Source organism: Balaenoptera physalus (assembly GCF_965194825.1).
Source record: "Balaenoptera physalus genome assembly, chromosome: 11".
Taxonomy (NCBI): Eukaryota; Metazoa; Chordata; class Mammalia; order Artiodactyla; family Balaenopteridae; genus Balaenoptera; species Balaenoptera physalus.
Genome location: NC_138896.1, coordinates 92,595,310 through 92,608,371, shown reverse-complemented (window position 1 = coordinate 92,608,371; position 13,062 = coordinate 92,595,310). Strand labels below are relative to the sequence as shown.

The 13,062-nt window shown below is 48.0% G+C and overlaps 1 long non-coding RNA gene across 1 annotated transcript; it reads right to left on the bottom strand.

Moving 5' to 3' along the window:
* Positions 1–3,731: 3,731 nt before the first annotated feature.
* Positions 3,732–12,957, bottom strand: LOC309637560. The gene is made up of 2 exons (XR_014250655.1): positions 11,182–12,957; positions 3,732–9,388 (listed from the first exon to the last, which is right to left on the bottom strand). It is a non-coding gene; the product is annotated as an uncharacterized lncRNA (long non-coding RNA).
* Between the last annotated feature and the right edge of the window lie 105 nt (positions 12,958–13,062).

Genomic DNA, 13,062 nt, shown 5'->3' with positions numbered 1-13,062 from the left:
ATGAAAGGAAACAACCACCTTCGCTTCATCCACAAAAGAATAAAAAAAGATGAAGAGAGGCCGTTTCATTCGCAGATTGTGGAATCCTACCGTTTACTGCTCTCTGAATGAGTATTTTTGAGGCAAGACTTAAAAAACGGGAATTTTCAGAACGAAGCAGCTCCTGGCATAGCAGAAAGGGTGCTGATGTTGGCAGTCAGACAACTTGAATTCTGGTCTTGACTGCTGACCCCCTGCTTCCTGGCTTCCACCCCCAGCACTCCATTCGAAGTGCTCTTGTCAAGGGTACGAGTGACCTTCTAATTGCTAAATCCAAAGGGCATTTTTCAGTCCACTTCTGACCCGACCTCTCTTCAGCAGATGACATAATTGCCCACTCTTTCCTCCTTGAAATCCTCTCACCCAGAGCCTTCAATGACACCATCCCATCCTAGTTATACTCCAGATTTCCCCGTCACTCCCTCTCAGACCCTCTCTAGGCTGTTTTCTTTTCCACCAATGGCTACCAGCAGCTGCCGTGGGCTGAGGTCATGCAGGCTCTGTGTGCATTTTCTTGTCAACTCCTCACAGCAACCCTGGGAGGTAGGACTTAGTGGTTCCACTTTACAGACAAGGAAAGTAAGGCTCTGAGCGATGAAGCAATCCTCACCCCAGGTCACATAGCTGATAAGTAGCTGGACTGGAATTCCCATCTAGGTTTGTTTGAATCCAGAGTCAAATTCTCAACTACCACACTGCCATTTATCTTCCCCAGGTAGCCCCCTAAATAGGCGTGTTCCCCGAAGCTCTGTGTTTGGCCCCTGTTTCTTCTGTCTGCCCCGTCCCTGTAGAGGTTCATCTACAGCCTTCCTTTCATAGCCCCTCTATGATAGCTTCAAAATATAGCCAAAATCTGTCCTGTGCTCCAAGTTGCCAGCTGTTCCCAAGATTTCTCCATTTGCATGTGCCACAGTCACCTAGTAGAGGTGGTGATGGTGGACTGACGACCATTCCATTCCTGATATTTTACCAAAGTCCGTGATTGCTTAAGGAGTGGGCGCATGACCTGATTCTGCCAGGAGAGATTGCTGGGAATGTCTAGCAATAAGGGGTTATTCTCCCTCTTAAATAGACACATGAAAAACGGTTCCTTTTCTTCTTCTAGATGATGTTGTGCCTTGTAATACTGCAGTGGTGACAACCATCAGCAACCATGAGGGGTAGGTTGAATCCAACAAGAGATGGAGGGAATCTGGGTCCTTAATGACCAGCTGATTGTATCTTACTGGGACAGGGGCTTCCAGCTATGTTAAATAACACATTTTCTCATTGTTTGTATGGGTTTTTGGTTTTGTTTTATTGTTGTTATTTGCAGCCAAAAGCATCCTAAGTGACACATCAAATTCATCATATCTACAACTCAACTCATTATGTCCTCCTCCAAACAGCCTCCCCTCCTATGACTCTATCTCTGTTAATAGCACCATGATTGACTCAGTCACCCAAGTCCGCAACCTGGACATCATCCTTGACTCGTCACTCTGCCTCACCCCCAAAAGTGCAATCATGAATTATGTCCAGGAGATTCTACTATTGAAAATCTCTCGTTTTTTCTTTCCACTTACCCTCTCCTTGTTCTTTTCAGTTCTTTGCCATTTTACTGGTTTTCTGCCCCCTTTCTCAGTTTGACTCAAGCCACCACCATCTATATTGCTCCCAACGAGATTTTTAAAACTCAGTACCAATCCAGCAACTTCCTTGATTAAAATGTGTCGACAGTCCCCTTGTCTTCAAGATGAAATCCATCCAATCCACATGGTTTCTAAGATGCTTCAAGATGGCGCTTACCTCTCTGAACTCTTACTTCCACCGCTCCACACATGCTCTAAGTTCTAGCCCACTGATTTTTATGGTCCACGAGCCAAGTGTCACTGCATGTGTGGCTCCGTGGACCTGGGATGTCCTCCCTGACTTGTCTCCCTGGACAATCCTGGTTGGCCAGTAGATTCTTATGCACCTTGGCTTGCCACTCATACAACACAGCAGGTGTGAATTTCAGGCATGCCAGAAATAGCTTCCCTTACTTTCATCTCTCTCCCCTTGATTTTTATTTTGAACCCCCATCCCAACTCAATCTTGGTCCATTTGGTGCGTCCCCTTTCTCTGGCATTGTATCCAAGTTCTAGACTCTCTGGCATTGTATGCAAGTGTCAGGGTGCTGAGGGACGTGTCTGCCTGGTCTCAGGGCATCTGTTCATCACAGGTTGCCATAGAGACATCCCTGGTTTTCTGTTCATGGCCCCTTCCAGTCCAGGAGTCATCTTGGCAATGCCCACTCCATGCTGGGTCCCTGGAATCTCTACAAGGTGGCTTTTGCTATGCCCGCGTAGGCACCCCTCTGCCTGCTCTGGGGTCTTGCCACCTTCCTGGGGGTTTGTGGACGGACACCCCTGCTCTCTGGCCCTTGCCCTCTCCATCTCGTTACCTCCTTGCCATCTCTCCCTCCTTCAGCACCTGGGAAGTTTTCTTGTCTCAAGAAAGCACATCCATCTGCTTTCTTCTTCCGAACATTTGCTTATTCCTTACTTCCCGTAAACTCCCCTGTGGGAACGTGGAGAGTTTAGAATTAGGGAACGTGAGAGGCAGACACTGACAGGCCTTATTTGCTTGTACTGTGTCACGTTGCTTCCTTCAGACAGAGAATTAACTGCTTGGGAAAGAGGAAAATGCCAGGAGACAGAAGAACACAGAGGGACCATTACAATCACCTGGCCACTGCTGCCCTCCCCACCCTGCTGTCATTATCTGCTTATGGCCCATTTCTCCCAGCCCGTGCGTTCCAGCGGCCCAGGCCCGCCGTGGCCTCCCCCTCCCAGGGGTTGTCAGCACCTGGAAGCTGGCACATGGTAGATGCCTCGTAAACAGTTGTCAAATCTAAAGCTAAAAGTTAAGACGAGAGTAGACGTTGGAGCCAGGGAGAGCTGAATGAATCCTGCCAGCTGCCTTCCCGGGGGTGTGACCTGGGGCCAGTTTCCACAGCTCTGTCTGTGGGCAGTAGCCACAGGGAGGCGAGAACTCGAAGAGGAGGTGAGAGACAGTGCTCCTTAAAGCCCTGGCGTTTGTACACCCCCTCCTCCTCGCCTGCCCAGATCCTGGCTCAATTTTATCATCTCCCCCTCACCCTTCGTGTAGCCCAAACTTCTATATCAGACGCCTCTCCTTTGCAGATGCATTTGGTGAGACCAAACGTTTTTGCCCTGACCCTTCCAGGTGGGTCCCTACTCTCCCTCCAGCGAATGACTTTCAGGATTCTTGAGTTCCAGGGATTCAGTTTGTGATAAAGTGCAGAGAACTTGGAATTCTGGTTCTGCCATGCCCTGGCTGTGGGAAGTTGGACAGGTTTCTGAGTCTCAGTTTCCTCATCCAGAAGATGGGAATGATGGTAACTAGACTCAGGCTGCCTGGGTTCACATCCCAGCCCTGCCGCTTTCCAAATATGCAGCTCAGGGCAAGTGACTTTTGTCTTCATTTCCTGTCTATAAAAGAGGCATTGTCATAGAACCCATCTCACAGGATTATTGTTAGCGTTCACTGAGTTAACAAACCTAAATTGTTTAGCACCTCGCCTGTAAGCGCTCCATGTATGTTGGTTATCATGATCTCACGGTGGCCTCTCTTTAGCTACCTACAAACTCATGACACTTTATTAGTCTGCTTGGGCTGCTGTAACAAAATACCACAGACAGGGTGGCTTAAAACAACAGAAATTTATTGTCTCACAGTGCTGGAGGCTGGAAGTCCAAGATCAAGGTGTCTGCCGGTTTGGCTTCTCCTGAGGCCTCTCTCCGTGGCTTGCAGACGGCCGCCTCCTGCTGTGTCCTCACGTGATCCTTCCTCAGTGCATGTGCATCCCCAGGGTCTCATCCTCTTCTTATAAGGACACCGGTCAGATTGGATGAGTTCCCACACTAACGGGCTCATTTTAGCTTAATCACTGCTTTAAAAGCCCTCTCTCCAAATAGTCACATTCTGAGGAACTGGGGGTTAGGGCTTAACATATGAATTTGAGCGGTGGACACAATTCAGTCCATGACAGCGTGTAAAGAAACCCCACCATCAGACGTTCTCTGGGGGAGCCTCTTTCTTAACTTAATTCTTGATTAATGAATCCCAGGGTGTCTGGGTTTAGGGGATTTCTTTTGTGGTTTAGTAGAGAGGACCCGCACTCAGAGAAGCAGGTTTTGAAGCTCCAATTTAAAAGCTGCTCATGGGTCTGTGGCCTGCCTGACCCTCAGCGAGCGTCTTCATCCTGAGGAGGAGGATGGTAACTCACACGAGGGTGGCTGTGAGGACCAAGGGTGCAGTGTGGGTGAAACCCTCCACAATCTCCACATCCCCAGGTTTTTGCCTCTGACCTAAAAAGACAGAACTAGATGGATTGTCTTGATTCTCCTTTGCATCCTCAAAATTCTATGACTGTGATTCTAAGGGTGGAAATTCAAGCATCAAGAACAAGCTGCTGGGGAAGCAGTTTCTGGGCCCAAGGCATCAGCAGATATTGTTGAATCAATGAAGGAAATCACACCCATCTTAGGGAGGCTCCCACTCTGCATATTCCCAAGGCCCGAACTGCAGCAGTGCCGATGTGTATCATTCAGTCCCTGGGTTCTGGCACATGTGGCTTGTCTGCTTTGGCAAGAACTCACAGCAACGTGGGCCCATTAGCTAGGTGTGCAAGGGGCAGAAAACCTACTTGTCTTTAAGAGGACCCCGGGATGCTCTGTCAAGAAAGACCACTTGAACTTCCACATCTGTCCACCTTCCTCAGGCTCCCTCCAAAACCGGCTGGTTCTTTTTCAATGCAAGGTGTGCTCTAGAAGGAGAGATGAAGGGATGGAGTTGGAGAGTCAGATGCCGAGTTTGAATTCAAACCCTGTCCCTGGCTCTGCGCACATCACTGACTCAGTTTCTTTATCTATCAAATAGGGTCATAATAGTTCTTGCCTCACTGGATCATTTGAAATTTCAATGGGGTAACAGATGTAAAAGTGCTTCATTCATTCCACCAATAATTTTTGAGCTCCTGCTACGTGTAGGAACATTTCCCACACTGTTCTAGGCACTAAGGATACAGAATGAAACGAAGCAAAGCCATTGTCCTGAGAGAAATTAAATTCTAGTGGAAGAGTCAGGCAAAAACAGTGCACCGTGCGATGCCAGATCATGATAAGGATGTAAAGAAAAATGAAGCAGGATGAGGGGATGGCACTGACTGGGGGTGATGCCATGTAAGATGGCTTAGTCCGAGAGGTCCCCTCTGAGGAGGGGGCATTTAGCAGCCAGTTGAACCATGAGAGAGATGGAGCCATGGGAACATCGGGGGGAAGAACAGGTAGAAAGGCCCTAAGAGGTGGCTGCACTTGGCAGGAAACTGCAAGAGGCCCGTGTGCCTGGAGCTGAATTGGGAGTGCATGAAGTCAGCAGGCCTTCAAGACTAGGGTCAAGATTCTGGATTTTAGGGCGTTCCCTGGTGGTCCAGTGGTTAGGACTCTGCACTTTCACTACTGAGGGCGCAGGTTTGATCCCTGGTCAGGGAACTAAGATCCCACAAGCCACGTGGCGCAGCTGAAAATAAAAAAAGATTCTGGATTTTATAACCTCTAAGCATTATATGTAATGTTTAGCTATTAATTCCATTTAGCTCATGACTCTCTCAGGAAAATGTATGATTTATTAATTTTTTATGTACTGTGAGGTTGGAATAAAAACAGAACATTTACTTTGTCATCTCAAAATTGATTAAGAAGAAAAGATCAACATCCTTGATACATTTTATATTGACATAATAAAGAATATTAAATGTAAAGACAGAAGGAAAATGTTAGAGGAAAAAAATAAAAGATTCTGAATTTTAACCAAAGTGTCATGAGAAGTCATTAGAGGATTTTCAGCAAGGGGAGTGACTTTGTCATCTACAGCTTGGAAGGGTCCTCTGACTGCTGTTTGGAGAAGAGACTTTAAGGAATCATGGTAATCACCAAGCTGATCGCCAAATATTTCCTGCACCTCTCGGGCACATGGTGGGCTGCACTTTCTGTTGCCAAGTGACCAGTGAGCTGGGGGCAGAAGTCCACGAGTGTCATTTCCAGGGCAAGCAGTCAGTTGCCAGTACAAGACCCTCCGGAGTTCCTTTTCCCTCTGTGTCAGCAACCAGTAATGTTGGAGGTGAAGCCTGGGTTGCAGGGGGAGGAGACAGGGAAAAGAGCTGCAGCTGGCCTGCAATGGGCACGTCACTTCAGCAAGAAATCAACCTTTGTCAGGATAAATCATGAAGATTTGGGAGCTGTAACCATAACCTAACCTAACCTATCCTAACAGGTACCAGGAGCAAGAGGGGAAGTAGGGAGCCAGTTAGGAGGCTGGAAGGTGATCCCAGCTCGGACTGGAGTGAAAGCAACAGAGGGTGAGGAGTGGTCAGGTTCAGGATATACTGAAGCTTAAGTACAAAGGATTTGCTGACGGACGGGAGGTAGGGTATAAGGGAAAGTGAAGAGTCACGGATGACTCCAGGGATTACGGCCTGAGTAACTGGGTGAATTACTGAAAAGAACACCCAGGAAAGCACAGGGTTACCCACAGTGCTAGGTGCACAGCAGAACTACAAAATGCTAGCTCTGTGGTTAGTACTATGAAGGGAGCAGGCAATGTAGAATGTAGAGGCTTTGGGACCTTTTCAATCCAAAACGATCAAGAGTCAGATTTATTGAGGCATAATTTATATACAGTGAAATTTGCTCTTTGGTGTGACTAGGTCTGAATTTTGACAAATTCATTTTGTCTTGTCACCACCTGCACAGTCAAGATGTAAACTGCTTCCATCACTCCCCCAATTCCCTTTTGCTGCTCCTCCCTTTGCAGTCACATCCTCCTTCCACCCCTAACCCCTGGCAACCACTGATCTGTTCTCCATCCCTGTCGTTTTGCCTTTTCTAGAATGTCACATGAATTCAATCACACCCTGTGGGACCTTTGGAGGCAGCTTCTTTCACTTAGTTTAATGCATTTGAGATTCACCTGGGCTGCACAGATGTGTCAATAGTTTATTCCTTTTCCTGGCTGAGTGGTATTCCATGGTGTGGAGGTACCTACCACTCTTTGTTTCCCATCCACCAGCTGAAAGACATTTGGGTTGTTTCCAGATTTTGGTGATGATGAATAAATATCTGAGTACAGGTTTTTGTGTGAACATATGTCTTTATTTCTCTTTGTAAATTTCTAGAAGTGGGATTGCTGGCTCATATGGTAAGTGTATGTTTAACTTTGTAAGAAACTGTCAAACCGTTGTTGCAGAGGAATCATACCATATTGCACACCCACTGGTGGTGTTTGAAGGCGGCTCCATGTCTTCCCCGGCACTTGGGAATGTCAGGATTTTTTGATTTAAGCCATTCGAATGTGCAGTGGTACCTCACTGTGGTTTAATTTGCATTTCCCTAATGAATAATGATGTGGAGTGTCTCTTCGTGTGCTTATTAACCATTCATACCTCTTTTTTGGCAAAATGTCCATTCAGATCTTTTCCTCATGTTTCATTAGGTTGCTTGTTTTTTAATTGTATCCTAAAAGTTCTTCATGTATCCTGGATACAATTCCTTTATCAACTATGTGTTTTGCAAATATTTTCTCCCAGTCTTTGACTTGTTTTTCATTTTCTAAAGTGTCTTTCAAAGAGCAGAACTTTTTAATTTTGATGAAGTCCAAGCTACCAACTTTTTCTTTTATGGGTCATGTGTTTTTTTTGGTATCATATCTAAGAAATCTTGCCCTATCCAAAGCCACAAAGGTTTGTTCTATATTTTCTTCTGGAACTTTTATAGTTTTAGGTTTTACACTTAGGTCTCTGATCTATTTTGTTTGTTTATTTATTTATTTATCAACGGCTGTGTTGGGTCTTCGTTGCTGCGCATGGGCTTTCTCTAGTTGCGGCGAGCGGGGGCTACTCTTGGATGCAGTGTGTGGGCTTCTCATTGCGGTGGCTTCTCCTGTTTCGGAGCACAGCCTCTAGGCGTGTGGGCTTTAGTAGTCGTGGCATGTGGGTTCAGTAGTTGTGGCTCACAGGTTCTAGAGCGCAGCCTCAGTAGTTGTGACGCACAGGCTTAGTTGCACTGCGGCATGTGGGATCTTCCCGGACCAGGGCTCAAACCCGTGTCCCCTGCGTTGGCAGGTGGATTCTTAATCACTGCGCCACCAGGGAAGCCCTCTGATCTATTTTGAATTAATTTTTGTAAATGGTGTGAGGCATAACCCAGGGCAAATGTGACTTGTGATATTTCCTACTTGTGCAAGAAGCAGATCAATAAAACTTCCTATCTCTGATGAGCACATGCACAGGTGACAGTGTGGCTCGTTGCAAAATCTGGTTAAGGTTCAAACACAGACGGTCAGGGACGCTCCACCTCTTTCTGACTCAGGGGCTGCTTCTTCAGAAGTTAATCCTGTCTTCCGTAACAGCTCCACAGATGTCGCCAGTGATATCAGCACGTGCAGGCCTGAGTTTTTCAGTGAAATGAGCTAGGTTTTCCCCAGTTCCTAAGACACTCCAGGTAGTTAGATGCTTCAAGAAACAATGTTCTCTCTTAAACCACTGAAGGAACATTCAGTGCAAAGTAGGGCATTAAATCTTTGCAATTACGATCAAAATCTTAACCTTCCTAGCTTCCGTCCTTCGTGGGTGACTTTTTCAGTCACTAAGTGATACTGTTTTTTCCTTACTGTTCCCCTCAGTAACACCATCTTGAGAAGTTTCATTAAAATTATTTAGATCTTGGTACACTTAAAACATCAAGAATAAAATTGATGAGGAGAGTTAGGAAGCCAATAGAGAATTGTCCACTTGTGATTTGGTCAACTGAGGACATTTTAAGCAAGGCAAGTACTGTCCACTATTGCCAACACTCCATTTACAAAGGAGGATTTAAGTTACCCAACCCTCCAAGAAAAGAAAAAACTTGGAAGGACATAATCTCAGAATAAAAAATAGTCTTTGCTGAGAACCAACTAATTGGTAATTTACTTGGGTGTAGGAAAGTATTCATACATTTTCCCTTTAGTTTTCTCATTTCACTGCTGGTTGGGGAAAACCTCACCCCAAACCACAGTTTGGACTCAGACCATAGGAAGGTGTAACATGGGTGGGGCGGAGTAAGCCCTAAGGTATCTGGAGAAAGGCTTTTTTTTCTCTCACTTGTGCGTAATACCTTTATTGGGTGTTGCTAAAGTTCAGAGCCCCAGTCTTAGTGTTTAGGTTTTCTGCCTGGAGTAGCACTTGCAAATGTAAAGGCAGGAGGAAGCTGAGTTGATAACATTCCAGACCCTTCCTCTGACAGGCACCAGTAGGTTTTGCTTCTTTCTGGAGCATAAGAAAGAGGGGGAAGCTCTTTTAGAACTGCCCTTCCTTGTCCAACTCCCAAGCTAATCTAAAGGTCCTCCCCCTGCCTCCCTGCTCTAAGGGGTCTGCCTCTCCCAGTTCCTCATTCATGAAGGCAGACCAAAGACAGTCCCAGGCAGACAGAGAGTCTTGGTAAACTCATCAGTGGTTTCCATGGCACTCAGGATAAAGACCCCGCTCCCATCTCAGCCCACCCTGCCTTACAGGACGTAGCCAGGGGCTACCTCTCTGGCCCCATCTCTCCTCTCTCACAGGGCGCCTGGCACAGCTGCTCACCTCTGTCTCCTCCAAAGCCCCACATCCCTGAATGCTCTTCCTTTCTCTTCTCCTAGGCAATCTTGCCTTGCTTCCTGTACTTTGTAGCATTTGTCACAATCATAATTAATTACTCTGATGAAGTCTGCCTGCTCAAGTAGAATGTAAACTCCAAAAGATCAGGAATTAAGTCTGTCTTGCTTATCTGATCTTCCCATCCCTGGCATGGGGCAAGGCATGGAGTTGCTGTGCAATAAATTACTGTTAAATGAAAGAGATCCTCTTCAATGCATGTTTACCAGGCACTGTTCTAGGCATTTATATATCACAGTGTGTGTGTTTTGGAGGGGGTGGGGGGGTGTGGTGAGGAGAAAAAGAAAAAAAAATTCCTTGCCGTTACAGAGCTTCTATCCTACTGGGTAAAGATCTGCTAAAACAAGATAAGCAAACAGCATGGTATGTCAGATGGTGATAAGTGCAAAGGAGAAAAAAGAAAGGCAGTTAAGGGACACACAGGGAGCTGGTGGACGATACTTTTAGATTTGGTGACCAGGAAAAACCTCATGGAGAATGTGACTTTTGAGCAAAGACCTGAAGGAGGTAAGGCAGCTGAAAATGTGGTTATCTGGGAAAAGAGCATTCTAAGCACAGGGAACAGCAAGTGCAAAGGCCCTGTGGTGGGAGCACGACTTGTTCCTGGAAGAGCCCTTGTGACTGAAGTGGAGTGAATGAGAGGGAAGGAGGCAAAATGTCCAAATGTGGTCTTTTAATCTGCCCTGTGTATCCATGGAATCATTTACACCAGACATTTCTTGGGAAGTGCTTCTAACCAGCGTCTTTTCTAAAACCACGGGCTTCTAATAGTTTTGAAAGCAGTAGAACCCTTCCTTCCAATGAAATATGAAGTGGAAGTTCAAGATAGGAAACAGAGGAGCAGGAAGGCAGCTTTCTGTCAACTCCCACTCATCCCTTCACCCCACACTGGTTCAAGGTTACGCTGTGGCGGAAGATTTGTTCCCCACCCAGCTCAAGTCGAAACCACCGCTCTAGAATCATAGTCTGATGCTCTGCCTAGAGTCATGCTGTTCTCCAGCATGAAGTAGTCTTGTCTGGCTCCTGTAACTATAAGGAGACTTTGAGTAGATATTTACGTCCAACATGTGAACGAACTTAGAGCTTCTACAGTTACAACCACATGGTGATGTGTGGGTCTGATATGTTCCTAGAAACTAGTTCTCTATTCTGGAACTTCTTTTTTCTTCAAACCAGTTTTTAAACTTTTTCTTTTTTTTGAAAAGATAAAAGAGGTCAAACACACACACACACAAATACACTAAAAAAGTCAGTCTCCTATGGATAACTAAGTGACCGTGTATTGGCAATGGAATTTCACACCCTTAAGCAAACAAAAGTAAATTACTGAGATAGGCAACAGTATGGATGAATATCACAAATATTTTGTTGAGCAAAAGGTGCCAGCCAGACACTTAGGTACATACCGTGTGACCCATGTGTATGATGTTCAGGCAAAGCTAATCTGCAGGGAGAGGAGTAACTCGCCGGAAAGATGAAAAGATTCTGTATCTTGATCCAGATGGTGCATGCAAAGGTGCAGTGGATACACATAAAAATTCACGGAGCTGCAAAACAATTCGTGCATTTTACTCTTGGTAAATAGTAATAAAGTCCGTCTCCTTCCCACTACCTGTGGCTCCCAGCTACCCAGTTTCCCTCCCACAAGGCCACTCCTCCAGCCGGGATTTCTTAATGCCCCTTTTCTCTCAGTACCTTCACGCTAGGGGCAGAATCCTGGGAGCATGCCAGGTAGACATCAGAGGCCAAGGCTGCGGGCACTGTGCCATGGCTTGTGTGCATGCCCCTTGCCTTTCTCTGGCCTCTTTGGCCCTCAGCCCCGTGCCTTCCTCCTCCTCTTCCTCCTTTCCTCCCAGGAGGGTAGCGGGAGGTGGCTGACCCTGGCTGAACAGTGTTGTCCGTGCTGGCCCTCCAGGGTGTGCCTGCCTAGAAAGGACAGCGTGTGCTTATCAAGCTTATTGTTGACACATTCCCTCCCTCTTTAATTCTCTCCCTTCTGATCCCTGGACTGATCCTAGGACTTCTTGCTCCCTGGGCACTCTGTCTCAGGGAAGTGAGCTTCCCTGGTCTCCTGCCCTGGAATGCTTCCCTTTTATGGGGCAGTCTTGACAGCAACCCACTTTGTGTTTGCATATAAACTGGGGAGAGGGGGGCTGTCTCAGTGGAAGCTGAGGGCCCATCTTATCTTCCCCACCCACCCCCCCAACTTCTAGCATTATCCCTTGAGCCTGTCCCTACCCCACCCAGGGCTTCAGCCCAGCCAAGCCTTTTATCTTATCATCTGTGGTTTTCCCCCTACCACGATTCCCTATTGCCTCAGGCCAGAGGGGCCTGAGTCACGTTCAAGTCAATTTGGCAAGCGTCCTTGGAGCAGGGCAGAAAGTAAAGGGTACTATTTGTTCCCCGCCTCTAAGAAGCTTCTAAAGCAGGGGAAATGGTGCACAACCCAGGCCCAGTTATAATAGTTCTCAACCCACTACTTTGTGTTGGTCCTTCCTAAGTGCCATGCACTGACCTGCCTGCTTTCCGTGCATTACGTCTCTGAATTTTCCAAAGAACCTAAGGAGGATGATGATTAGCCTCATTTAGGAGATGAAGGCGCTGAGACATAAGGCTTAAACTGTTGGCATGTGGCTGCCCGGATCTGAACAGCAGCTTCCCTAGGGAAACGCCCTATTTAGGCTCTGGGGGGTTCAAGCAGGAGCTGAGTGTCGGGCCTTGGGGGACATTCAGTTGTGCCACACCCTTTCCGCACAGTTCCCTCCGGCGTCAGGGGCCTGGGAAGGGGCTTCGGGGCGGTGTATCGGCTGGAAACAGGGACTTCACGAGAGGCAGATACAAAGCTCCGCGTGGCAGAGGAGCAGAAGGGCGCGGGGGAACCCGGGCCAAAAGAGGCCCTGCCGGCTCCCGGGGCACCACAAGCCTCGAGGCGTTGCGAGCGTAGCGGCTGTTGCAAGCCCCAGCGGCGCGCGTAAACTGCGCCCAACTACTTCCCCGGGGCGGCCTCGGGGCCCGGGGCCCGGCGATAGTCCCACGGGTCGGCCGCGCGAGGCCCGAAGCCCAGACCCGGCACCCAGGCGCGGCCACGTGCGCCCCGCCGGCCTCGCACGCTCCACCGCGCCGGGCCGCGGGGCCACCGGCAGGCACGCGCGCCCCCAGCGCGCACACACTCCCGGGCACGCACACCGACGGCCCGGCCCACGTCCGCCACGCCCCGCCCTCCCCCGCGCCCCGCCCCCGCCCTCGCGGCGCCGGCCGCCGCCTTCCCATTGGCCGCCCGGCGCGTG